This window comes from Hyperolius riggenbachi, chromosome 12 (genome assembly GCF_040937935.1).
Source record: "Hyperolius riggenbachi isolate aHypRig1 chromosome 12, aHypRig1.pri, whole genome shotgun sequence".
Taxonomy (NCBI): Eukaryota; Metazoa; Chordata; class Amphibia; order Anura; family Hyperoliidae; genus Hyperolius; species Hyperolius riggenbachi.
Window position 1 is genome coordinate 233119537 of NC_090657.1, and position 26666 is coordinate 233146202.

Genomic DNA, 26666 nt, shown 5'->3' on the forward strand with positions numbered 1-26666 from the left:
GAGGCTGGGGGCGGGGCTCTGCAGACTCCTCCAGCATCACTACAGTACACAGCACTTGGGGAGGGGGTAGAGAGGCTGGGGGCGGGGCTCTGCAGACTCATCCAGCATCAATACAGTACACAGCACTTGGGGAGGGGTAGAGAGGCTAGGGGCGGGGCTCTGCAGACTCCTCCAGCATCACTACAGTACACAGCACTAGGGGAGGGGTGGAGAGGCTGGGGGCGGGGCTCTGCAGACTCCTCCAGCATCACTACAGTACACAGCACTTGGGGAGGGGTAGAGAGGCTGGGGGCGGGGCTCTGCAGACTCCTCCAGCATCACTACAGTACACAGCACTAGGGGAGGGGTGGAGAGGCTGGGGGCGGGGCTCTGCAGACTCCTCCAGCATCACTACAGTACACAGCACTTGGGGAGGGGTGGAGAGGTTGGGGGCGGGGCTCTGCAGACTCCTCCAGCATCACTACAGTACACAGCACTTGGGGAGGGGTGGAGAGGTTGGGGGCGGGGCTCTGCAGACTCCTCCAGCATCACTACAGTACACAGCACTTGGGGAGGGGTGGAGAGGCTGGAGTCAGGGCACTGTACACAAGAGCCTGCTGCACACTGAATAGGGACTGTCTACAAATCTTTGTCTGCAAAACGTTGTATGATTCCTTATCAGTGGCTGAGCAAATGCAGTCATTGAACAATTGTGCAGACAACAGAAAGCTTTTTCTCTCCATGCCCTTGGTTGTCGGTGTCTCGGGACAGGGAAAATAAACTTCTCCCCTCCTTAGGGCCCCCTGCTGCTTCTGGGCCCCCTTGCAGCTGCATCCCTTGCAGGGTCTATTGTTACGCCCCTGGTCACTACAGGACCTGTTTAAAATGGACCTGAACTCTTACACAGGACAGAAGGAAAACATAGAGAAATGCACCCTGTATGTATTTAGAGAGTTTAGCCTGTCTAATTCCCCTTCATCTGTGTCTACCGGTAATTATTTATTATTTATTAATTCCCCCTCATCCGTGTCTAATCACAAGTTGTAATTTTATCTATCCCCGTGTCAGCTGACTGCCACGGCAAATGTCTGCTTCCAGGAAAGCAGGAAGTAGACACACTGCAGATGTATTGCAGGATTTGTATCAGCTGCAACAAAGACATGTTTTTCTTTAAAGGTTATTATACTGTTGCTTATTTTCTAAAGCAGAGCGGAAGTTCTGAGTTGAGGTCCGCTTTATGTTTCCCTGTATCAGCTGTGAGACAGAGAGAGTCTGCAAATAACAGAATTATGTCTATTGGCTGCTGACGTTATCGCCGTCACTCTAATAATAAAAACAAAACGACATGACAGATCACGTATCTGACGGGATTGAAGCTCGGTTCTCATGGGGGAGGTTGGGAAACACAACATCTGGATATGCCATAGCGAAATGTTCCCGAAACCCAGACTCCCAACACAGCACGGGTGAGTGCAGAGCACATCGGTGGTGACGCAGCCGTGCTGATATCACCCAGTGAGCAGGCCCCTCCCCCCTCAGACGCATGCTTCCCTGGCAGGGGGCGGATTCAGCTGCTATGCTATGCCTATCCTATCGTAAATGGAAAATCCTAGCTCATGCATTTTATTTAAATCATTTAAAGGAAATGTAAAGCCACTCTGGAAAAAAAAAGTTAGATACTCACCTATTATGATTATTACGTAGTATTTATATAGCACTGACATATTCCATAGCGCTGTACAAAGTATAGGCAAACGCAGGGGGGGATTACAGCTGCCCAGAATCCCCTCTCAGATCAGGGCTGGTGCAGTGTCTGGGGACCAGTGGACACTTCCTTACCAATTTTTCGTCTGTCCTCATTATTATCTGTATCCAAACTGCTCCTGATCGGTCCTGTTGTCGATCGGGAGCAGATCGGACATTTGGAAAATAATTGTCAGATCCTGTCAGTCGGATGGGAAATTGCATTGTGTGTACCCAGCATGATGCCCTACCATATTATTATACTGTATTGTGCATCACTGAGGGAGACCTTTCAGGATTCCATCCCTTGAAAATCCTGGGTTTGCCCCTGATAGTCTCGTCACTGACTGTCCCTCAAAGGGGCTCACAATCTAGTCCCTACCATAGTCATATGTCTATGTATGTATCTTAGTCTAGGACCAATTTCGGGAGACGCAAACTAAATGTAAGTGTTTGGGATGTGGGAGGAAACTGGAGTGGCTGGAGGAAAACCACACAGACACAGGAAGAACATACAAACTCCATGCAGATAGTGCCCTGGCTGGGATTAGAACCGGGAACCCAGCGCTGCAAGGGAAGAGTGCTAACCACTACGTCACCGTGTTGCCCCCACCTATGGCAGTAACGGTCACTGCGGTTGTGCTTCTGGATATTTGGTGTTGCTCTGTATTCCAAGGTGAATTATACTCACAAAGGTGGGCTGCAGTCCCTGCAACCACCGTATATCACCTGAGGGGCAGGGCCAGTTTAAGCAACAATGGGGCCCCAGGGCAAAATAAACCTGGGGGGCCCCCCCAACATATACCCCGGAACAAAAATCGGCATAAGGGGACCTTTTTTTGTAGCTGGTATAGTCAGGGTGTGAAGTCCCAATCGGTCGGAGCTCCACATTCTGGCTATCCCAGCCTGCATGGGGGACAAGGGGTTAAAAAGTTTCAGGAGGGGGGACCCCACATCATTTAAAAAAAAAAAAATTGCCACACTCTAAACATAAAAAAAAAATTGGGAAAATAGGAAAAAATGCCAGGGATCTTCATACAGCCATATTGCGGCTGTATAGCGATCCCTGGCCAAAGCGCTGCGGCTGCGTATGGACCCCCTGGAAACCCCGTCAGGAAATTGATTACGCTTTCGTTTGATGCATTTAAAATTACACTACCGTTAGGTTTGCTACTAAAAGTGACATTTACCGCATTTAAAAGTATACTTTTTTCCTTCGAAACTTTAAAATCGATTTTCTCAAAAACTGTAAGGTCTTTTTGAAAAATTATTCCTCTTTTTTCCTCTTGTTCCTAATGATCTCCTTGACATATCCTGCAAATTTAGGGTTTCTAGCAGTTAAGGTGGATTTGCTATTAACCATTAAAGTCGGCAGGTTTTTAAACGTGTATTTTTTTTCCTTTGAAACTTTAAAATCGATTTTCTCAAAAACTATAAGGCCGATTTGAAAAAAAATGTTTCCTCTTGTAGCCACTGGGGGCCCCTACAAGCTCTGGGGTCCTGGGGCAGCTGCCTCCTTTGCCTCTATGGTAGCGCCGGCCCTGCTGAGGGGGAATAACCGTCCCCACACCAAAGCTAACACTTCCTAAGGAAGTGTAGTAAGTAAACACTAAAGGCCGGGAGGGGGCGCCCAAAAAATTGAAGTATGAAAACTGTATAAAATCAATTATAAAAAGTGGTATCTTAAAGGGAAGGTTCACGCTGGAGCTGTAAAAAATAGAAATCCAAATCCACTTACCTGGGGCTTCCTCCAGCCCGTGGCAGGCAGGAGGTGCCCTCTGCGCCGCTCCGCAGGCTCCCGGTGGTCTCCGGTGGCGATCCCGACCTGGCCAGGCCGGCTGCCAGGTCGGGCTGCTTCTGCGCTCCAAGTTGCGTGTCACTTGTGCGCGCTGACGTCATCGGACGTCCTCCGGGCTGTACTGCGCAGGCGCAGAACTTGAGTCTGTTAAGTTGGGAGTTGATTGGGGGAAGGTTAGTAGCCAGCTCAAGGGCCCAGGAGGGAAATTTGGCTGCAACAAAGGGCCTCTAAAGATGCTTTTTGGTCGGGGGGTGTCTGTTGGGGGGCCCCCAGGCTAATTTTGCCCTAGGGCCCCATTGTTACTTGAACCGGCCTTGCAGGCATCCATGGTCAGATGGACCCTTGACCCAACGCTTTGTGCCAGAGATGTCACCACTTGCCTTTCGACATCACGGTACAGTTTAGGTATCGCCTTTTTTGAGAAAAGTTGCAGCCTGGTATTCTCCACTGTGGTGTGTGGCTTTGCTTTTGTGTGCTGCTTTTCCTCAGGTGGTCATCCCATTGCAGTTTGTGCTTTGTAATTATGTGCCGTCGTAAGGTAGTTGTCCCTGCGTTGGTCTTGGTCTTTCCACGGCTCAATTTTCGGTGGCAGAGAGTACAGATGGCATTGCTCTCATCTGAGGCAGACACACAAAAAAATGTCCACACTGCTGAGCCCTGGGGTGATGGCAATTTAGTGGTGGCGGCCGACTGAGTGTTAAGTGGGGTGCCAGAATCAGAGCAGGAGGAGGAAGATATGTACGCTTCCATGCGGAAGCTGAGAAAGATGAGGTGTTCTGTGTTAAATAGTCAACCACGTCCTGACAATATTGGGGGTTGATGGCATGTGCCTTCTTCTGAAGACTGTACTTTGGTCAAGGAACGCACGAAATCACGTCAGCGTGACCTCGAACAGACCTGCCTCTGCCTTTTGTTTTGTCCATATTGGGGGGGGGGGGGGGTGTGAAGTGAAAGGTATGCACTGACTTGACTAATACAATGTGCAGTCACACAGGTGCAGTTAACAGGTATGCACGGAGTGATATACCACATTGCGTGCACTCACGTAGGTTAGGTGGGTGCACTGTGAACAACAGGGAGGTATATGCAGTGATGGGTATTACAATGTGCACCTGTCACACACAGACAGGTACCGGACAGGCATAGTGACACTGTGTGCGCTCACGTAGGTAGGTGGGTGCACTGTGAACAACAGGTAGGTATATGCAGTGATGGGTATTACAATGTGCACCTGGCACAGTAGTAATTATAAATACCACCAAGGGGCCAAAGGCCAGCTGCGACTGACTGACAGGGCTGTATATAATGCAAGTGGGCCACACAAAAAATATATATATCACAAGAACAAGATTGGCTCTCAAAAGAGCTGTTGAAGGCTGCTTTTTTTTAGCAATAAGAATCAGCAAGGAGCAAGCTAACAAGCCTACAAGAGCCTATCTAAGCTTTCCCTATAGGTCTCTGCACAGCAGCTCTCCCTTCTCTAATTACTGCAGACACACAAGTAAGTGAAAAGCCTGACGCTGCGAGATGACGCACATATGCGCCGCGGAGGAACAAGACAGCCACTACCCTGCCGCAATCCGTTAAGCGGTCGGGAAGTGGTTAAGTTATACTAATGTGAACCTAAAAATAAAGTTAGATACTCACCTAAGCAGAGGGAAGGTTCTGGATCCCATAGAGGCTTCCTGACCCTCGGTCTGTGACCTCGTTCCTCCTCAGAAAGCTTCAGAAGCAGTCATGTCCCTGAGGACTTTAAAGGCTGAATCACAAAAACGATCTTATAAATTATCGCTCCTCGGCAGAGTGAGTTTTTGTTTATCTTTTCCACAGAGAGCTAAGGCCCATACACACGTCGGATTTTTCCGAACGACGGGTCGTTTGAACGTCCTGTCATTCAGTCGTCCACACACCAAATCGGGCGTGTGTACAGTCCGTCGTTCGGGTGATAAGACTGGTCAGGCGGATCGCTCAAAATCAGTCTTATCACCCGAACGACGGACTGTACACACGCCCGATTTGGCGTGTGGACGACTGAACGACGGGACGTTCAAACGGCCCGTTGTTTGGGAAAATCCAACGTGTGTATGGGCCTTTAGACTTATTGGCTGAGGGTTGCAGGGATGAAGCCTGGCGATTCATGAGAGGTAAGGATGAGCATATTTGCCCAAATCAGCAACTCAGAGGTGTTGGAGGGTTACTAAAGCACCAAACTTTGTCTGACAGCGCCCCTTGAGACAAACCCAAATATGTCCACGTAGGGTGGTGAATAGAGCCAGCCAGGCAACCAAAGTGCCGGACTTAAGCTGCCATACACTGGTTGAGTGGCACCAGATCGATCAACAGATAGATCCCTCTCTGATCGAATATGATCACAGAGGGATCTATTGGCTGCCCAAACACTGCACACAGATTTTGAATCGATTTCAGCATGACATTGATTCACAACCTGTGGAACTGCTGTTCTGATTGAGGAGGAATGGAGGACGGCCAACTGGCTGAGGATGAGCAGTTTGTTTGTCACAGACTCGCAACCAGTTAGCCAGCTGCAGCATGTCATGTGAGAACATTAAGTGAAGCAGAGTAAATGGTCGGGTGCTGTGTGATCATTCCAAATCAGGGTGCGCATCCTCACAAGTTTGCCTCAGGCAGCACAAAGTCTACAACCGGCTCTGTTTAGCTGACTGAGCAATCACTCTCTTCCCTGCATACCCATGTGACTAGAGGAGGGAGTATTTCAGACTGTGAGCAGGCAGGTGTCATGTGCTTAGGATCTGTTAGCTGGTAACATTCTTATTTGTTCTTTAAAAATTAAGGGGGAACTGAAGTAAGAGGTATACGGAGGCTGCCATATTTATTTTCTTTTAATCAATACCAGTTGCCTGGCAGCCCTGCTGATCTCTTTGGCTGAAGTAGTGTCTGAATAACACCAGAAACAAGCATGCAGCTAGACTTGTCAGATCTGACTTTAAAGTCTGAAACACCTGATCTGCTGCATGCTTGTTCAGGGGCTATGGCTAATAGCATTAGAGGCAGAGGATCAGCAGGGCTGCCAGGCAACTGGTATTGCTTAAAAGGAAATAAATATGGCAGCCTCCATATACCTCTCTCTTCAGTTCCCCTTTAAGGGTTTTTTTTTGTTTGTTTGTTTTTTCACATTAAAAAATGTTCTTTTAAAAGCATTAATTATCTTTTTTTTTCTTTTTAACTGAAGACATACTGTAGTCCAGCTAAATGGTGTTTTTCCCCGGTGGTCCGGGCGCCATTTCTCCTCATTTATCTGTGTTTCTAGCGTCGAGTCAGCGTGCACTCTGGTTCAGTATTCCCTTAATTAAGGCAAACTGTGTCTTGGCCTTACATAAAACTGACTCACCTAACCACAGTTGGGTTCAGCGACCACTTCCCCATCTGACAGCGCGCCCGGATACGACACAATCATGAGTGCCACCCGCAGCAATGCGTCACTCACCGCGTCCCCCTCCGTGTCGCCGTGACATTCTTCCTGAATTTTTCCTGTCATTAAAATCACCATATGGGCAAACATGAGGATTTTCCGAATTAAAGTACTTACTTATGTGGATTCTCATTTTGAGATTCACCGACTGGCAGACAAACTACAACAAGAATTCTAGTTTTTCATTTTAGAGGACCAATCCTTTAATCCTTTCGCAGCCAATTTAGTCAAACACTTTCAAGTGCTCCAGGCCAATTTATTTTAACACATTTTTGTTTTATTTCTTATTTGTTACATTTCCCTGCTCCAAATTATGTAATGTGTATTTATGGGCACTTGTCACTAGGGGGCAGTGTGAGACAATAACAGAGGACTTCTGCTTTCAGGTTCTATATCCTCTGCTAGCAGAGAGACATCAAAGCATTCCAAGAATTTACAGCACAACCAGTTCTGCTGACTGAGGTCACAAGCTGCTTATGGGTTAATCTGATGGTTTTTGCCAGTCCTTCCTCTCACTGGCTGCCCAGCCTCCCTACTTCTTCACTACTGAAACAGTGGTCACATGACCGTATAGTAGTCACATGACCATCCTGCTGTGGTGATAAATGAATACACAATGAACTAGAATTGACGACGGGTGCACCTCTCTTCCCCGGGATCTCTCTTCAGCTGCGTCTCTTTCCGATGACTTTAGTGGTGAAAGCACTGAGAGAGTCATAGAGAAGGCGCACTGAACGTGGCTAAGTACAGAGATCGCACCACAAATAGGTGAGGGGAGTAACTCCAGCATGCTCTGCTCACACTCTGCAATCATCAACGGAGGGGGCACAGCGATTGGCGGGAGGGCCCTGTGCACCCCCTGGCCCCAGTGTGGCACCTGCTCTGCCATCTGCTCGCGTGTGGCCACCTTAACCTCCTTAGCGGTATGATTCCCGATAATACGGTCTAAATGCATTACAATTTTTTCATGTGCCACGTATAGATAGCCAGATGTGCCCCCCTTTACATAGCCAGATGTTCCTATAGATAGCCAGATGTGCCCCGCCTATAGATAGCCAGATGTGCCCCACCTATAGATAGCCAGACGTGCCCCCCATTAGATAGCCAGATGTGCCCCACCTATAGATATAGTGGGATGTGGGTGTCAAAAACACCCTCTAGTGAAAAGATACAGGAGACAAAAGTGGAAGCCCAATAGTGTAGTATGTCAAAAACAATTGAATGTAATAAAAGTAAGACACTACTCACAAAGGTGGGTTGCAGAGGGGCAACCGACCACAGGAAGCAGGTGGAGACAACAAACCAGACTCCACTCGGGGTGGTTCCTAGGGACCTGGATGCGGTCGCTCTCCTTGGTAAAAGAAAGGGGACAGATATCTGCTGTGGTCGAAGCCACGTGTGGTCTGTACCCACCCCTCAGACGGGTGAGGTAAGGGGGTATGATTGCACAATAAGGGTATAAGAGGCGCCCTGGTGTAATAAAAGCATCTAAAAACAGTTTAAAAACGGGAAATAAATTTGAGGTAGCTTACCTCAGTGACGAAAAAATCTTTGTATTTTACAAAGGTTTTTATTAGTAGCACAGGCAACGCGTTTCGCGGGTCAGAGCCCGCTTTCTCAGGCCAATAGCAGTGCCAAACTACATGACAGATTCAGCAAAGGGATCCTCCCTTTGCTGAATCTGTCATTTAGTTTGGCACTGTTATTGGCCTGAGAAAGCGGGCTCTGACCCGCGAAACGCGTTGCCTGTGCTACTAATAAAAACCTTTGTAAAATACAAAGATTTTTTCGTCACTGAGGTAAGCTACCTCAAATTTATTTCCCGTTTTTAAACTGTTTTTAGATGCTTTTATTACACCAGGGCGCCTCTTATACCCTTATTGTGCCACCTATAGATAGCCAGATGTGCCCCCCATTAGATAGCCAGATGTGCCCCCCATTAGATAGCCAGATGTGCCCCCCTTTACATAGCCAGATGTCCCCCCCTTTAGATAGCCAAATGTTCCCAACCTATAGATAGCCAGATGTGCCCCACCTATAGATATCCAGATGTGCCCCGCTTTACATAGCCAGATGTGCCCCACCTATAGATAGCCAGATGCCCCCCCTTTTAGATAGCCAGATGTGCCCCACCTATAGATATCCAGACATGCCCCCTTTAGATAGCCAAATGTTCCCCACCTGTAGATAGCCAGACGTGCCCCCCTTTAGATAGCCAGTTGTGCCCCACCTATAGATAACCAGATGTCCCCCCTTTAGATAGCCAAATGTTCCCCACCTATAGATAGCCAGACGTGCCCCCCTTTAGATAGCCAGATGTGTTTAGCTTTTTCTGCTGCTGCTAACGCTTCTGCACTCCTCTACAGAGGGAGGGAGAGAAGTAGAGGCACTTCGGGCAGCCTCTCATGCATGTGGGGGTGCAGCGGCCATGGTGAGCGCTCTCACATTGCTGCGCCCGAGGACATATGTCCCCCCATGCCCCCCATAGCTACGCCTCTGCCTTTCTCTTCATACAGGTGAGCTGCAAGGAAGCCCCTATATCGTATGTCTCCTTCATTTCACCTTGATGTCTCATGATTCAGCTCTGACTTCAACTAAAAGCTGAGCTGCAACCAACTGACCGACTCCAATAAACAAAAAAAAAAAACTTTTTTTCCCGCTTTTTGCTGTAATTTCAGCTGTAAGCTCATCAGCTGCCTCTTTAATCTGGACAGGAACAAATGGAGACCGCTCCAAATGACGCACGGCTTTAAGCCGCTTGCGGCCCGAATTAGACAGTCTATCTGCTGATTAGATTCCCCCTGACCTCTCCTTAAACAAAAATGTGCATTGCATTAAAAGCCAGTTATGGGCAGAGGCTGCAGTTTGGTAAAACATCTGTCCACAGAAGGGCGAGGGGAGCGGTGGCGGGACGGACGCTCTCGTGACCTTGACGGGAGAGTGACAGGTGGCCGGAGCATGAGGACAGCGCGTCCGACCGAAGCCTGCCGGCATTTATAGCCGGGATTTGTTTCCTGTGTATTCTCCACATTCTCAGTCCTCGTAGCTGTGACAATATTTATGTGCCAGCAAAACAGATTTTGCAAATGTGCCAAAATGTGGCTTTTTTAAAGGACCACTATTGCAAAAATAGTAGAATTTAAAACACACATACAAATAAGAAGTGCATTTCTCTCAGAGTAAAATGTGGTATAAATTACTTTTCTCCTATGTTGCTGTCACTTGCAGTAGGTAGTAGAAGTTTGACAGCATTGACAGGTTTCGGAATAGTCCATCTCCTCATGGGAGATTCTCAGGGTTTTCTTTATTTCAAAATCCCTTAGGGCCCGTTTCCACTATCGCGAATCTGCATGCGTTTCCTGCATGCAGATTCGCACAGCCAATACAAGTGGATGGGCCTGTTTCCACTTGTCAGTTTTGCTGTGCGTTTTTCTGTGCAGGTTTTTTCTGCACGGCAGAGCCCTCAGAATTCGCCTGCGTGTGGAATGCAGGCGAATCGCACACAATGTATTTAATAGGGAAATCGCATGCGTTTTTCCCATGCGTTTTTTGCCGCGAATTCGCATGCGAATTCGCATAGGTACCAATGTAAATTCACACAGGCAGTGACATGGTTAAAATCGCATATACACTCACCTATGCGAATTCGCATGCGAATTCGCGGCAAAAAACGCATGCGGAATCGCATCCGCATGCGATTTCGTCAGCGGTGGATTCCGCACCGCAATAGTGGAAACGAGCCCTTAGTGAATGGCAATAGCGGAGTTCAAGAATAGTGTGCACACAGGTGTGAATGTGTGTGTTGGGTGAGGAAGGGGGGTGGGGGGTGACTACATCTTTGTATAGATCTCTTACAGAGAGTGCTATTGTAAGAAATAAACAAAATACTAAAAACAATCCCCCAAGAGGAGATGGAGTAGTCAAAAACCTGTTAGTTCTTTTAGATTTCCACTAGCTACTCTAAGTGGCAGCAACATAGGACAAAAGTAATTTATAACTCATTTTACTCTAGAAGGAACATGTTTATTTTTTGTATGTTTTTACATGTATTTTACATTTTTTAAAATGTTCACAATAGCGGCCCTTTACTTCCCCTTTCTCTCCAGTCATGTATTTCTTTACACAGCTTAATATGGGAAATTCAATTTTCATTCAAGATTGCCAAAAATATAAACAGTTGATTAGTGTTGCTTGCGGAAGTTTGCCAAACTAATTTTCGTATTGAAAATAGCATTTTCGATTTTGAAAAACATATTCACAAAAATACATAGGGGCCCAATTCAATTCACTTTTTCTCCTAAGTCTTCTCCTAGGAGGAGATAACTTTTCATCTCCTGTTTATAATAACTTCTCAGCAATCTGCAACTGAAAATAGTACCAAAATGTAAGTGATAATGTACTGCTAAAAATATTCTATTTTATTGCTCACCGCGTTAAAGAGACACTGAAGCGAAAAAAAAAAAATATGATATTGTGAATTGGTTGTGTACTATGAATAATTACTAGAGGATTAGCAGCAAAGAAAATAAAATATTCTCATATTTTTATTTTCAGGTATATAGTGTTTTTCTAACATTGCATCATTCTCTAATATGTGCAGATTACACAACACTTAGCATTCAAAATGATTCTTTCAGAGCAGTCTGTGAACTAATGACCTCTCCTCTGGCAGAGAAAAAGTAAATAGTCCAGGAACAGTTGAACTTGAGATAATAAAAGTCAGATAACAGCCTTCTCCACAACTTTGAAAGTGGTAGAGCTTAATGGCTTGTTTGCATAGAGATAACAACTGGAGTTTCTTAACTCTTCCTGTACTGGAAATAATTAGACGGATGTATCTGATCTTAATGTTTTATTTCTTAGCTGTACTACACATACAAATCATAATATCATAATTTTTTTTTTCGCTTCAGTGTCTCTTTAAGCCCGAAAAAAATGCAAAAAATAAATAAAAAAAACACCCCAAAACTTATTTTTGATGTCATTTTTGCATGAAATTTTAATTTACCGTTTATTCCGGCATACAAGACGACTGGACGTATAAGACAACCACACAACTTTTCCAATTACAATATAGAGTTTGGGATATACTCGCCATATAAGACTACACCTCTTCCAACACACACCAAATAAAAATTTAAAAAAATTATATACTGGTGCTATGTATGAACAGATACTGGTGCTATACTGCATGTGGTACCCAGTATATAACGGTATACAGGGGATTAACTGGTTGGATTGGTCAACTCTCCCTAAGGCTAGGTCCACACTAGGCACGGTTACAGGACGGACGCTGCAGTCCGGGATCAGGGGAAGTACCACCAGACAGCAAACTGATCCGTTTTCAAAAAAAGTGCATCAGTTTTGCATCAGTTTCCGTTCAGTTTTTTACCCCAAAAAACAGACAGAAAACGTCTGTATCATTAGGAAGGTAGTGGGAGGAGGTTTTGGGCCAATAATAAAGGTCAGGCTATCCGTTTTCTCATCAGTTTTTGTTGCTATTTTGCCTGTGGAGCTGGAGATGCGTTTTCTCACTGCTTTTCACTACCCATCCGTGTATCCATGGTCCGTAAAAATGCAACAATTCCGGACCTTCCGTTCAGGTTTTGAAAACGGGTCCCTGCACGGATCCGTTTTTTTCTTGGGTGATGACGGCTGCTATTTTTAACATTAGTATCCGGGACTCAGTTTTTTTATCAGGGCTGAAAAACGCAGCCACGGATACGATTCCGGACCTAGTGTGGACTGGCTCTTAGCGGCTTGGTCAGCTTTACCTGTCTCCAAAAACATTGGTCAGCTCTACCCAGGGCCGGTTTAAGCAACAATGGGGCCCCAGGGCAAAATAAACCTGGGGGGCCCCCCCAACATATACCCCGGAACAAAAATCGGCATTAGGGGACCTTTTTTGCAGCTGGTATAGTCAGGGTGTGAAGTCCCAATCGGTCGGAGCTCCACATTCTGGCTATCCCAGCCTGCATGGGGGACAAGGGGTTAAAAAGTTTCAGGAGGGGGGACCCCACATAATTTAAAAAAAAAAAATTCCCACACTCTAAACATAAAAAAAAATTGGGAAAATAGGAAAAAATGCCAGGAACCTTCATACAGCCATATTGCGGCTGTATAGCGATCCCTGGCCAAAGCGCTGCGGCTGCGTATGGACCCCCTGGAAACCCCGTCAGGAAATTTATTGCGCTTTCGTTTGATGCATGTAAAATTACACTACCGTTAGGTTTGCTACTAAAAGTTACATTTACCGCATTTAAAACTATACTTTTTTCCTTCTAAACTTTAAAATCGATTTTCTCAAAAACTATAAGGTCTTTTTGAAAAATTGTTTTTTCCTCTTATTCCTAATGATCTCCTTAACATATCCTGCAAATTTAGGGTTTCTAGCATTTAAGGTGGATTTGCTATTAACCATTAAAGTTGGCAGGTTTTTAAATGTGTTTTTTTTTTCCTTTGAAACTTTAAAATCGATTTTCTCGAAAACTATAAGGCCGATTTGAAAAAATGTTTTTTTCCTCTTGTAGCCACTGGGGGCCCCTACAAGCTCTGGGGCCCTGGGGCAGCTGCCTAGTTTGCCTTAATGGTAGCGCCGGCCCTGGCTCTACCTGTTTCCCTGTTTATCAGAGCGGTATGGAATAATATAGATTGTGCTGTGCCCATAAAACACACCTCTTTCATCCTTCAGGCCCCGCCCTTGTATCCTATTTACCTCCTTCTCTGCCTCTCAGATCTCACACATGTGCGTCTGCGCCGCTTCACTACAGTCCTCAGCAGCGAGATCTGAGAGGCGGTAACAGGATAGGGTGGGCCAGACGGGTGGAAGACGCGTGTTTTATGGGCACAGCGCAATCTCTTTCTTCCATACCCCCAGAATATGTGGCAATTGCCAAATCTCCAGCACCTGGTAATTAAACATCAGCATGTCGCGTATCCACATCACGTATCAGCATCAAGTAAACATCAGCATGTCGCGTATCCACATCACGTATCAGCATCAAGTAAACATCAGCATGTTGTGTATGCGCATCGGATATTAGCATCGGGTATCACCCGGCATCATTGACACCCGGCGTATAAGACAACCCCCGACTTTTCAGAAGATTTTCAAGGGTTAATAAGTAGTCTTATACACCAGAAAATACAGTAACATTATTTTTGTGAAAATTAATGCTAAAAGAATATTGGCATTTTTTGCTCATCGCGGTCCCCGATTCATGATAGTAGAATATTGGGAAATATTGAGAGCAGTCCTGTGAAAATCATATTGAAAGACATGCATAAATAATCATTTTGGATTAAAGTGGAAAAATAGCGATCACAGTACATTTACAATTTGGATTTAGAAAATGTCCCTAAAAAGTCAATCTGGATTCAAAAGTCTTCTTTGGACAACCCTTTTTTTTATTAATAGGCCAGAAAGTTTCCTCTTGCTTTGCCTTACCTGCAGAGCGCAGCGCTGCGCAGAATCCGGGGAGAAAAGGACATTGTAGCCATAAACATCTAATGAGCGATGATTGCTAAATCTATAGTTACACCATTACACACTAACTGCCTTCACTGCCATGGCCTGTTCCACTCTCTAATAAAGGATTCTCAGAATTTCTCTGCTGTGTTCTAGGCCAGGCTTGCATCAGAACCGAGACAGGCATTTTTAGAGAAAATGTTTACTGTTCAGATGGCGCACAATAAACATTTACATCAAGGAATCAAGGCAGGAAAGAAAATTAAAGTGGACCTGAACTCTTGCACAGGATAGAAGGAAAACAGAGAGAAATACACCCTGTGTGTATGTAGAGAGTTTAGCCTGTCTAATTCCGCCTCATCTGTGTCTAATCACAAGTTGTAATTTGATCTCTCCCCTGTGTCAGCTGACTGCCACGGCAGATAAGCTCATTTGAAAGCACAGGATGTTCACCCTATGTCTGCTTCCATGAACGAAGGAAGTAGAAACTGCTGTAACAAAGAAATGTTTTTCTTTAAAGCTTATAATGCTGTTGCTGAGTTCAGGTCCGCTTGAAAGGGAAAGGGTCCACTTTTTTTTTTTTAAGGGAACCTGAGGTGAGAGTGAGAGGGATATGGAGGCTGCCATATTTATTTCTTTGTAAACAATGCCAGTTGCCTGGCAATCCTGTCCATCTTCTTGCGCATAAGTAGTGTCAGAGTCAGAGTCAGAGTCCCTAATCTTTTGCATGCTTGTTCGGGATCAGTCATGAGTGAAAATGCCAATATTCTTTTCGCATTCGCATGTTTAATTCTACTTTCAATCGAAAGTGCCATTGAAAATCATTTTGTAAAAAGTTTGTGATCTTTTGCATTTTTCGCAAATTTTGCGTTGAAAAGAAACATTATTTGTACATTTTCGCAAAATACAATTTTTACATGTTTTGCGAATTTTCACCTTATTGCGAAAATTCAATGGCCTTCACTAAGCTTTATCAAACACTTTATTGAACGTTTGATAACTTACCTCGTGGGTAAAATCTAATTCTGAATTCTGTAAGGTGTTATAGTTTTATTGAACGTTTTATTGATAAAACTTTTGATAAATATATAACACCTTAGTGAATTCAGAATTAGATTTTACCCATGAGGTAAATTATCAAAGGTGTTATATATTTATCAAAAGTTTTATCAATAAAACGTTCAATAAAACTATAACACCTTACAGAATTCAGAATTAGATTTTACCCACGAGGTAAGTTATCAAACATTTGATAAAGTGTTTGATAAAGCTTAGTGAATTGAGGCCTCTGTGTTTTTGCCTATATTTTCTCAAAAATGAAAATAGCATTTTCAATGCGAAAATGACTGGTGAAAATTTGCAAACAACATTGTTCAGGATCTATGGCTTAAAGTATTAGAGGCAGAGGATTAGGAGGACAACCAGGCAATGTGCATTGTGTAAAAAGAAAATAAGTTACCTTTTAAAAGTTTGATTAACCACTTAAGCCCTCGGTCGTTTTCACTTTATGCATCTGAGCAATGTTCACCTCCCATTCATTAGCCTATAACTTTATCACTACTTATCACAATGAACTGATCTATATCTTGTTTTTTTCCGCCACCAATTAGGCTTTCTTTGGGTGGTACATTTTGCTAAGAGCTACCTTACTGTAAATGCATTTTAACAGTAAGGCTGGTTTCACAGTGGGACGTTACAGGCGCACGTTAGAGCAGCCTGTAACGCAGCCCACCGCACAGTAATGAAAAATCAATGGGGCTGTTTACAGTGCCCACGTTGCGTTACATTGTAACGCTGCGTCACAAGACAACGTACTGCATGCAGTACTTTAGACGCGGCTGAGCCGCGTTAGACTGCTTGCACATGCTCAGTAATCTTGTGGAGGAGCGGAGAGCGGCCAGGCACATGGCTAAATAATATGCACTGCACGTTGTGACGTGCAGTGTTTACTTCCTGGAGCAGCCGCTCTGTGCGGCGATTGGCCGGCGGGACCACGTGATGCCGCATGCGCACAAGAGTGCCCTTCACGGCATCACTGACGCCAGAGTGAGCTGCACAACGCGGCTCACTCTGACGTCTAGATCCAGCACCACCAGGCGTTCCGTTAGGGGGACGTTATGCGACCTTAACGCCCCCTCTAACGCAACGTCCTGGTGTGAAATTAGCCTAAGAATAAGAAAAACACTGAAAAAGTTCATTATTTCTCAGTTTTCGGCCATTATAGCTTTAAAATAATACATGCCTCCATAATTAAAACCCACGTATTGTATTTGCCCATTTGTCCCGGTTATTTCACCATTTAAATTATGTCCCTATCACAATGTATGGCGACAATATTTTATTTGGAAATAAAAGAGCATTTTTGTCGTTTGCATCCATCAATATTTACAAGCTTATAAAAAAAATAGAAATATTTCATCTTTACATAGATATTTAAAAAGTTTAGACCCTTAGGTAAATATTTGTGTTTTTTTTTATTGTAATGGTTTTTTTTTATTATTATTAAACATTTTATGTGGGTATTTTTGGAAGGGTGGGATGTAAATAGTACTTGTTTTGGGTAAATATATGTGTATTTTTATTTATTTTTTACATTTAGATGTAGTTTTACTTTTTGGCCACAAGATGGCAACCTTGAGTTTGTTTACATGACGTCCCTCTAAGCGTAACATGTACGCTTAGAGGGACATAGGAGCAGAAAAAGTGAAGCTTCCAAGAGAAGCTGTCGCTTTTTCTGCGGGGGAGAGGAATCAGTGATCGGGCACCATGGCCCGATTCAATGATTCCTGGGCTAACGATCCGCGGCTGGGAGCGCGCATGCACGCACGCGATCGGCCGTGGGAGCGCACGGGAGTGCACATGGCCTCCTTGACGTAGTTCTAAGTGGTTAATTGGGACAATGATGAAGTGGCCCATCCACCAGCTGCAGGCAGAGAAGACAGGTATATCGTTTTGAAATAGAATTTGACGCATGGAACTGAAATTCTGTTGACACTTTGTTTCATAAACACTATATATATATAACAGCTTGCATTGTTGACTTTTCACTTTAGTCAGGATTACAGTAGTCAGGACCTGTTATATATAGGGTCTGTCAGTAGGTGGCGTGTGCCAGCGCCTACAGATAGGTCTGTGCCAAAACAGGGCAGCAGGAAGCCTTCTGGAACCTGGGACTGGTTGGAGGAGGACATGATGGAAGTGGTGTATAAGCAGGACATGCCAGGATCTGGAGTTTCAGAAGCTGAGGTTTATTGATACTGACCACCTGTGACATAGCTAAAGACTACGGGACCATTAGGAACTTATCAGAATTTGAGAATTTGTGGTGGTCCGTAAAGGGGAAGTTTTCCAAGGAAATCCTTGTGACCATCAAGAGCCACTGGGTTGGAATGGGTCACTCTCATGGCCTTAACAATTACCCCTGTGACCCCTGCCATTGCCCCCTGCCCCTGACCCCTGCCCGGAAGCTTTGGGGGACCCTCCCCCTCACTCTCCCCAATCGCAAGTGCAGCTAATTAGCAAAAAACCCTCCCTATTTGCTCACAAAAACCGTCCCTGCCACCTTCTCCTGCCATGCAGAGTAGCGAGTAGTGGGAATGTCTGTAATTTTTTCCTGCTTCCAGACACTGCTTTACAGCACAACACTCTCTGCTGCCATGTGCCAGCTCATGATCACGTGACCCTCATGGGGTTTGAGGACCAAGCGGGCCCCATGCTATAATTTTTGCAGTGGGGCCCTATAACATCTTGGTACGCCACTGGACACTCTTGAACGTTTGAAGAACTAGACGCTTATTGAAAAGTTTTGGAATACATTGTAAGGCTTGATGAACAGAAGGTGTTTTTCCGACAGTGTGCTTGCCGTAAGTGTTAGACAAACTCAACCCCCCCCCCCCTTCTAATAAACAAGAGGCCTGCCAGGTCTCGGCCCTGCAAGAGTCACAACACCCTTCTAAATTTAGTTATTTGCCCGTACGCCATAACATATGGCCACCATGAAAATGATTAATTGGACCAGGCCTTTTTCTGCCACCCCCCACCCCTCTTTTTGTTGCTAGGGCAACAAAACAACAACAGTAAAAGGATCTCCCCCAAAAAAACATACAGGAATGGCACGAACTGCATCCCTGTAATTTGTTCTGTAAGTGGTTTGACCCAGTTGACCCCTCCATGTGACATGTACGGATGTGTCTTTCAAGAAAGGCATCACAGATGGATTCCAGGGCCATGTCTCCATTACCTCTTAATAGAGTGGTGGGCTGCAATAGCAGCTCCTGTTCCAGGGTGGTCTCTAATCTCTAAATCGTCCTCGTAATGGATGAAAATCCTCGGCCAGATTAGGCTAACCAGCTCAGGCTCTAAGCTATGCGTTTAACCAAAAATGAGCTTAGCATTGAAAATCTATTCTGTTTGGGTGTTTATTACATATAAAGTTTTACAATACAATCATTGATCTGTTTTGCACTTTGATGCGTTTCACCATAAGAAATGACAAAAAGGAAGAATTGCCCATTCACTTGACTCTTATTACAAGATTTGCCCAGTTTAGTTTCACAGCAACAATTATTGTATGAATGGTTGGACCACTACTAGTGTTGGCCGAACTTGGCGCATTGTGGACTTCCTATCTAGCCCCCACAGCTCTCTATGGTCCAGAAGCAGAAACATCAGGGCAGCGAAGGAGGTGAGAATAGATGGACGGGTCGGCCAACGCTCCAGGGGGTAAAGCGGTAGAAGGGGGGAGATTGAGGCATTGTGATGTTGAATGGTGCGAAAAGTAGGTCAACGGCATGGATTAGAACATTTGGGTGCTGCGGTCAGCAGGTATCCCAGGCAGTGAGCTGAGCACCTGACTCAGATGGTTGTAGGCCAATCAACAACAGTAGAAGTGTATTAGCTGCAACGTAGGGTTCAATTACACTAGCCAATCAACTATTTGTAGGCGATCACAGATAGTGGGTTAGTGTAAAGGTAGCCATACACTGGTCGATTTGCCATCAGATTCGACCAACAGATAGATCCCTCTCTGATCGAATCTGATCAGAGAGGGATCGTATGGCCACCTTTACTGCAAACAGATTGTGAACCGATTTCAGCCTGAAACCGATCGCAATCTGTGGAGCTGCCGCTGCTGCCGCCCCCCCTGCATACATTACCTGTTCCGGCCGGCGCGAGTCCCCTGGTCCCCGCTGTCTTCTTCTTCACTCTGGGCTCCAGACCATTCCTGCAGCTACTGAACTTCCTGTCCAGGGGAAGTTTAAACAGTAGAGGGCGCTCTACTGTTTAAACTTCCTGCCGGGACAGGAAGTTCTGTGTAGCTGCAGCCGGTCCGGAACCCAGCGCGGAAAGAAGACAGCGGGGACCAGGGGACTCGCGCCGGCCGGAACAGGTAATGTATACCCGCTGTATTGCGTCGGTCGTCGGGCATTCGAACGCCGCTATCGACGCACTCCCGACCCGCCGGTGATCGAGAAAAATCTTCCGCACGGACGGATCGACAGGAATCGTCAGGAGCGATCGATTTTGGACGGAAATCGATCGTTCTGTCAGCAGCCTGCTCGGTGATTTCACAGCCGATTCGATCACTGTGTTTGAATCGGCTGTATATCGGCGGGAAAATCGTTAGGTGTATGGGCCCCTTAAGCCAGTAGGGGGGTTAGTGTAGGCATTAAAGGAACACTAACAAAAGTGTTCTAAAATGACAATGTACAAATAATGTCTAGCTGTGTAAGCATTTTCCTGCTTTTCATGTTAAATATCAGGCAAAAGCTTTAATTCATTGTATGGAGGATTTAGTTCTATTGGAACCAATCATTCTCAAAAGGGGAGTGCTTCAGTGCACAGCCAGTGTTGGGTTTTTGTTTAGTTTTTTTGCATATCGGACTACATTTCCCTCTTAAAGCAAAAAAAAACATATGAAAAGTATGAAAAGCTGTGGTGTCACACACAATTACAAATGTTTATAACAAGTTACATTTCCTCTGCGGTCTTCAGACACGCCAGTCAGAGACACAGGAGGGCACAGGCAGCTGCAGCTGCTGAGAGCTGAGAGCTTTCACTCACACACAGGGTTAACAGATGCACTGTGAGGGAATCCCCCTCCCCCTTGGCTCACTTTTCTGCCAGATTAGAGCAGACTTCCCTCAGTTTAGAGTAAAAGGAATTTGATACAGTAAACAAAAGGTAATGCTATATTACCAATGTTTTCACTATCTGAGCACAAATTTCGCATAACCGTAATTTCACATTGTAATTCGCAATTACTATGCAAATCGTAATGTGAAATTTCGGGTAAAATCGTAATTAATTTTGTCTGTAAATGTATCAGATACAGTAATTTCGCATAAAATTGTGTAATGTTTGCAAAATGTTGTGCCGACTTTAGCGGTTATTAATAGCAAAGCCCCAAACATGCTATCATCACCAAAAGGCAGCCTGTACATTTTTTGGGAAGTGAGAGTAAACTAGAGTACCCAGAGGAAACCCACACAAACATGGGTAGGACATACAAACTCCTTGTAGATAGTGTCCCGGTCCAGAATTGTACTGGGGACCCTAGCGCTGCAAGGGGAGAGAGCTATCCACTACACTGCCCCTAACTTATCTTATTTCTGACCATTGCTAAAAGGTATTCGCAGCAACAATCTAGCATTACACACAACACCCCCTCCTCTCCCCCAGAATACATTAACAACCACTAGTTCTGATGCAAAATAGTTCCCTCCCCAATATCCCCATAGCTCCCGCTCCCCGACACTGTATACCACTCCAACCAACATAACTCAGTACAATCCACATTTAAGGTAATCACCAACCCCAACTCTACAAAACTTTAGAGGACTAACTGACAATAGCTGTCCCTCTCCCCCCAAATAACTGTAAACTGAAAAGATCAGTGCTGAGGAAATCACAGCTGAGGTTACACAGCTAAATGAGTAATCTTATTGCAGGTCACTGGGTGGCACATGTTGGCCAAATTCAACCTTCTGGACACTTGTGTATTTTTCGTATAATGCTTGGTGCTCCATTCTTCGAAGTGGAATAATCCCAGAACAAAAAAGACCCTGCACTGTCATTCTCCCAGCTAGGATAGTCTTTTCACCCTGATGCCTGGGGGAAGTCGGGGGGGGGGGGGGGGGGGAGTTCTAACTTCTCTCCACGTTGTCCAAAACTTAAATTATATACTTTGTGGACAGACTGGCACCCCCCCAATCTGTACTGAACTTGGCTACTCGTCTCCTTCATCTTTCTTCTCACTCTTCCTTTGATGCTCCTCTCTGTCAAGCTCTCCATTGGCTGCCAATTAACCAGAGGATCCATTTCAAACTCTTAAGTTAACCCTAACTTACAAAGCTCTCCACAGTCTCTCTCCCCTGTACATCACCTAACTAGTTTCCAAATACCAACCCAGCCGAAATCTCAGATCTGCAAACGACCCTCTGTCTACCTCTAGAATCACCACCTCATATTCACGTATACATGATTTCTCACGTGCCTCACCCCTCCTCTGGAATCCATTTTCAAAACATATCCATCACTCTGCAGTCTTTGAAATCTTTAGGCACTCGCTCAAGGGTCACTTTTTCTGACAAACCCATGTTCAAACTTAGGCAGTTCACCTTTTAACCTCTTGCTAAGTTGTGTTCCTTACCAAATATACACTAAAACCAAACTGCCTCTAGGTATAAATATTGTATACTACCCCCACCTTTTGTTTCCTCCCTATTGCTTTAGACTGGAAGTTTGTTAACCCTCCTGGCGGTCTATTAAAAACCGCCAGGGGGCAGCGCTGCGTTTTTTTTTGTTTTTTGTTTTTAAATCATGTAGCGAGCCTAGGGCCCCTCCGATCGCCTCAGGCGATAGGCGATCAGGAAATCCCGTTCGAAGAACGGGATTTCCTGGAGGGCTTCCCCCGTCGCCATGGCGACGGGGCGGGATGACGTCACCGACGTCATGGACGTCGGGACGTCAGAGGGAATCCCGATCCACCCCTTAGCACTGCCTGGCGGTGATAGGCCAGGCAGCGCAGGGGTCTAGGGGGGGGCTCTGCGGCGGCGCGGATAGCGGCGAATCGGCGCGGGGCGTCGGCGATCGGCCCAGCAGGGCCTGAGAAAACCTCCTGCGCGGCTTACCCCGAACTACGTTCAGGGTTACCGCCAGGAAGGTTAAGGGCAGGACTCGCTCACCCTTTCGTGTCTTGCAAGTTGTTAATACATTTGGGGTAAAGAGGTGCCTAAGTTGGATAAAACTAAGATAAAAACAATATAAGGCTTCTTGCACACTACATGCGATTCCGATTTGCGATTTTGACATAATTTTACATACGATTCCGATTTTTAATTGTTACTGCATTATGTGTTTTCTCTGCATTTTTCTTTTGATAGAATCCCGTGAAAATCAGAATCGCAAATCTGAATCACAAATCAGATTTGCAGTGTGCAGGTGACCTAAAGTCGAGAAAAAGGTGATGTGGCTTACCTCAATGATGATAGTCTCGTTATAGACAAAAACAAGTTTATTAGCGCGGGCAACACGTTTCGCGGGTCAGATCCTGCTTCCTCAGGCCAGTAACAAGACACCCCACCACTGCTTGTTATACGTTTGTTCATCATATTACAGTTGTAACTGTAATTACTATGTCTACCAATCCTGTATTATGTACCAGTGTCTATATGTTGTGTACACCATTGTCTGTATTACCGTGTAGCCCCTGTTTGCTGCTTACTCTGTACAGCACCACTGAATATGTTGACGCTTTATAAATCAATAATAATATATATTTTTCTTTATTTTGGGCTCCAGCTTCAGAGCTATCCTGCATGTCAGCCCACGAGACTCATCTATCCACGTTCTGGCCGGTTTTGCTCTTCAGGTGAGAGGCCTTGGTAGAGATAAGGGCAATATTTCTCTTGTCTCACCCAGAGACGCGTAACCTTAAGTTTACTTTTGGCAAGCTGCGATTATTTGTGATATCACTAATGTGTTCCTTTTGGCCTCTTCTGCAGAAAAACTGACAAGACTGTGAAGAAAGGGACTCGGACCCAGCTGTTTCCTGCTTCCTCAACAAAGTGATTTAGGGAACGAACAATGGCGCTCTTTCCAAATATTTGCAGAAGAAAAATTGCCTGTCTGCGCCGCGGTCATAAAACAGACTTGTTACTCGGTAAAACAACGTTTCAGAATGATCACCTCCAGCCTAGACGCTCGCAAACCAGCTTCCTATGTTTTTCCCTGAAGTAATCACGTTTTAAAATTTCCATTTCAATGAAAAAATGTTACCGCGGCTCGTGGGGAGTTTAAGGATTACATTTGGATGAGGAATCGCCAAATACATATATATAAAAAAATATTAAAATAAAATTAAAAAAATAAAGTAGATTTATAGGTGAAGGCCTGTCTCGTGGCAAGAGAACGGTGAGATTTCCTCTTGGACGGCAGTTTGTTTCGAGAGGTTGGATTTGAGGGCTTTTTGACGTCTGGGCAGAACAGTTATTTTTAACGCTTCTGCCTCAGGAATACGGCCGCAAGGGTGGAAGCGTTCAAACCACATCAAGACCGCGAGGAAGTTTAAGACAGCAAAATATTTTTTTTCTTTTCTTAAAAGTTTGGCACGAAAGAAAACAGGCTGGGAATTCAGCGCTGGAGAGAAAAAAAAAATGCCAGCTTCTTTTCCATTGTGTTCTCAGTGTCTGATGTGTAATTTTTATTCAACAAATTCTCCTTCTCATTCAAGCAGTGTTCCATTATGCTTGTCTAGGTTTAAAGAGAAACTCCGACCAAGAATTGAACTTTATCCCAATCAGTAGCTGATACCCCCTTTTACATGAGAAATCTATTCCTTTTCACAAACAGACCATCAGGGGGCGCTGTATGATTGATATTGTGGTGAAACCCCTCCCACAAGAAGCTCTGAGTACCGAGGTACTTCTGGCAGTTTCCTGTCTGTGAACCCTGTTACATTGTGGGAAATAGCTGTTTCCAACTGCCAAAACAGCAAGCAGCAGCTACATCACCTGCCAGCAGTAAAAATGTCACTATGTATTAATTGTCAGAATATAAATCAGGGATTAAAAATATTTTACAATGGGCAAACACTGACTAAATCATTTATACATAATTATTGTAAAAATGAAGCACTTTTTTTTAATTATTATTTTCACTGGAGTTCCTCTTTAAAGCCTCTCTCCAGTGTACGTATTATTTGGCTGCTGGTGAGTTGGGCATAGGGAGAGGCGAAAGACGTCTCACCCTGCCTCCGCTCAAAACCCCTGGCGGTGTTAAATATCATTCCCCCTCTGAGTCTTAGCAACTCGGAGGGAGATGTAATTAGGGGTTCAATTGCCGGAGCCTTGAATTACCCTTATGAAGCCCCACACATTACTTTACTGCTGTAAGCTGTAAGTTTTGGGAGCTTGTGCTGAGTGCCATGCGCCAAAACCACCTGCTTTACCTCTCCAGTCCAAAAATATAGTCTTTTGCAGATATTCCGTCAAAGAACTTGTTTCTATTTGTTTTGAAGCTTCTTGGTTAACTTAACCACTTAGCGACCGCCTAACGCCGATAGGTGGCGGCTGGTCGTAAGTGGATTTACATGGAAACGGCCGCTCGAGCGCCCTTTCCTAGAGATGAGCGTAATGACTTAATTACGATTTCGCGAAATTTCGCGTAATTAGTGTAATTACGATTATGGGCGTAAGTACATAATCGTAATGAAGGATTTCGCGAAATTCCGCATAAGCGTAATTTTCGCGTAATTTTCGCATTACAGTGGGTATCGCGAAATTACGTTTGCCTTGCATGCAACCCTTTGTAAGCGTAGTTACATAACGTAATTTCACGATAGTTCATATTACTGTAAGCGTTAATTTTCGCGTCGTTTTTGCGTTACGGTGGGTATCGCGAAATTACGTTTGCCTTGCATGCAAACGTTTGTAAGCGTAGTTTACACCCTTGAACTGCGCATGCTTAGTTTTTACATTATTTAACGCGAAAAAGCGTGTATATGTGAAAAGTTGTTAGCGTTCGTCTGACTACCGCTGATTCGCTTCTGATTGGCTAATGCGAACAAGTAATTTTTTATAGCTAACAAGTAATTACGAAATTCGCAAAATTACAAAGAAATGCGAAATTACGGTATGGTTTAACGCGAAATTACGTTTCGGTTTAACGCGAAATTACATTATGAACGAAACGCAAAATTACGCATTGAAAATTACGCTTATGGTATTTTCAATTACGATTTTAATGGCAATTATGCTACCATAATTTCGCATCGTAATAGCAAATTTTGCATGCGTAATTATAGTAATGCGAAATTTCGGCTCAACCCTAGCCGTTCCATGTCAGATCATGGAGGGTGTCTCCGTGAACAGCCTGCAAGCCTCCGATCGCGGCTCGCAGACAAAATGTAAACACATTTACATTTCGGAAGAAATCCCCGGTGTTTACATCCTATGGCGCTGCTGTCGCAGCAGCGCTGCAAAGGAGATCGGCGATCCCTGGCCTCTGATTGGCCGGGGATCGCCGCCTTCTGATAGGCTTAAGCCTATCAGAGGTGGTACAGGACGGATCGCCGTCCTGTACCGCCCATAGAGAGGACAGGAGCGAGGGAAGGAGAGGGAGGGGGGAATAGCGCTGCGGAGGGGGTCTTTGAGGAGCCCCCGCCGCTACCCTCAAACAGCCGGCGGCGATCAGACCCCAACAGCAGGACATCCCCCTAGTGGGGAAAAAAGGGGGGGAAGTCTGGTCGCCCTGGCTGAAATCTGATCTGTGCTGCGGGCTAAAGAGCCCAGCACTCAGCACAGATCATAGGAAAACCATGCGGTCCTCAAGTGGTACCCTTGAGCTGGGGTAAAAAAAATGACTGGGGGTCCTGGTAGGCCAAAATACCTTTGTAGAATTGCCCTGGCACTGCTCGTTGTTCTCAGAGTCCTGTCATCCCCCTGTTTCTGCCCATGCCTCTAACTAGCGTGATCTTTGTTGGTAAAGTGACATCTCTATCCTGTGTAGCATCTTATTCAAACTTGCCATAGCTTTCCTTCCAAACCACAAGCAACTCTTAATCTCAAGGCTGCAGTCACCATCTGCAGATATTGTCCATCCCAGGAAGATGAAATCTGTTGCAACTCCATTTGCAGATGGTTCATTGGAAGAGATGATGCTTGAGGTTAAAGGACAGCCGAGGTGACATGTGACATGATGATATAGACATGGGTATGTGCAGTGCC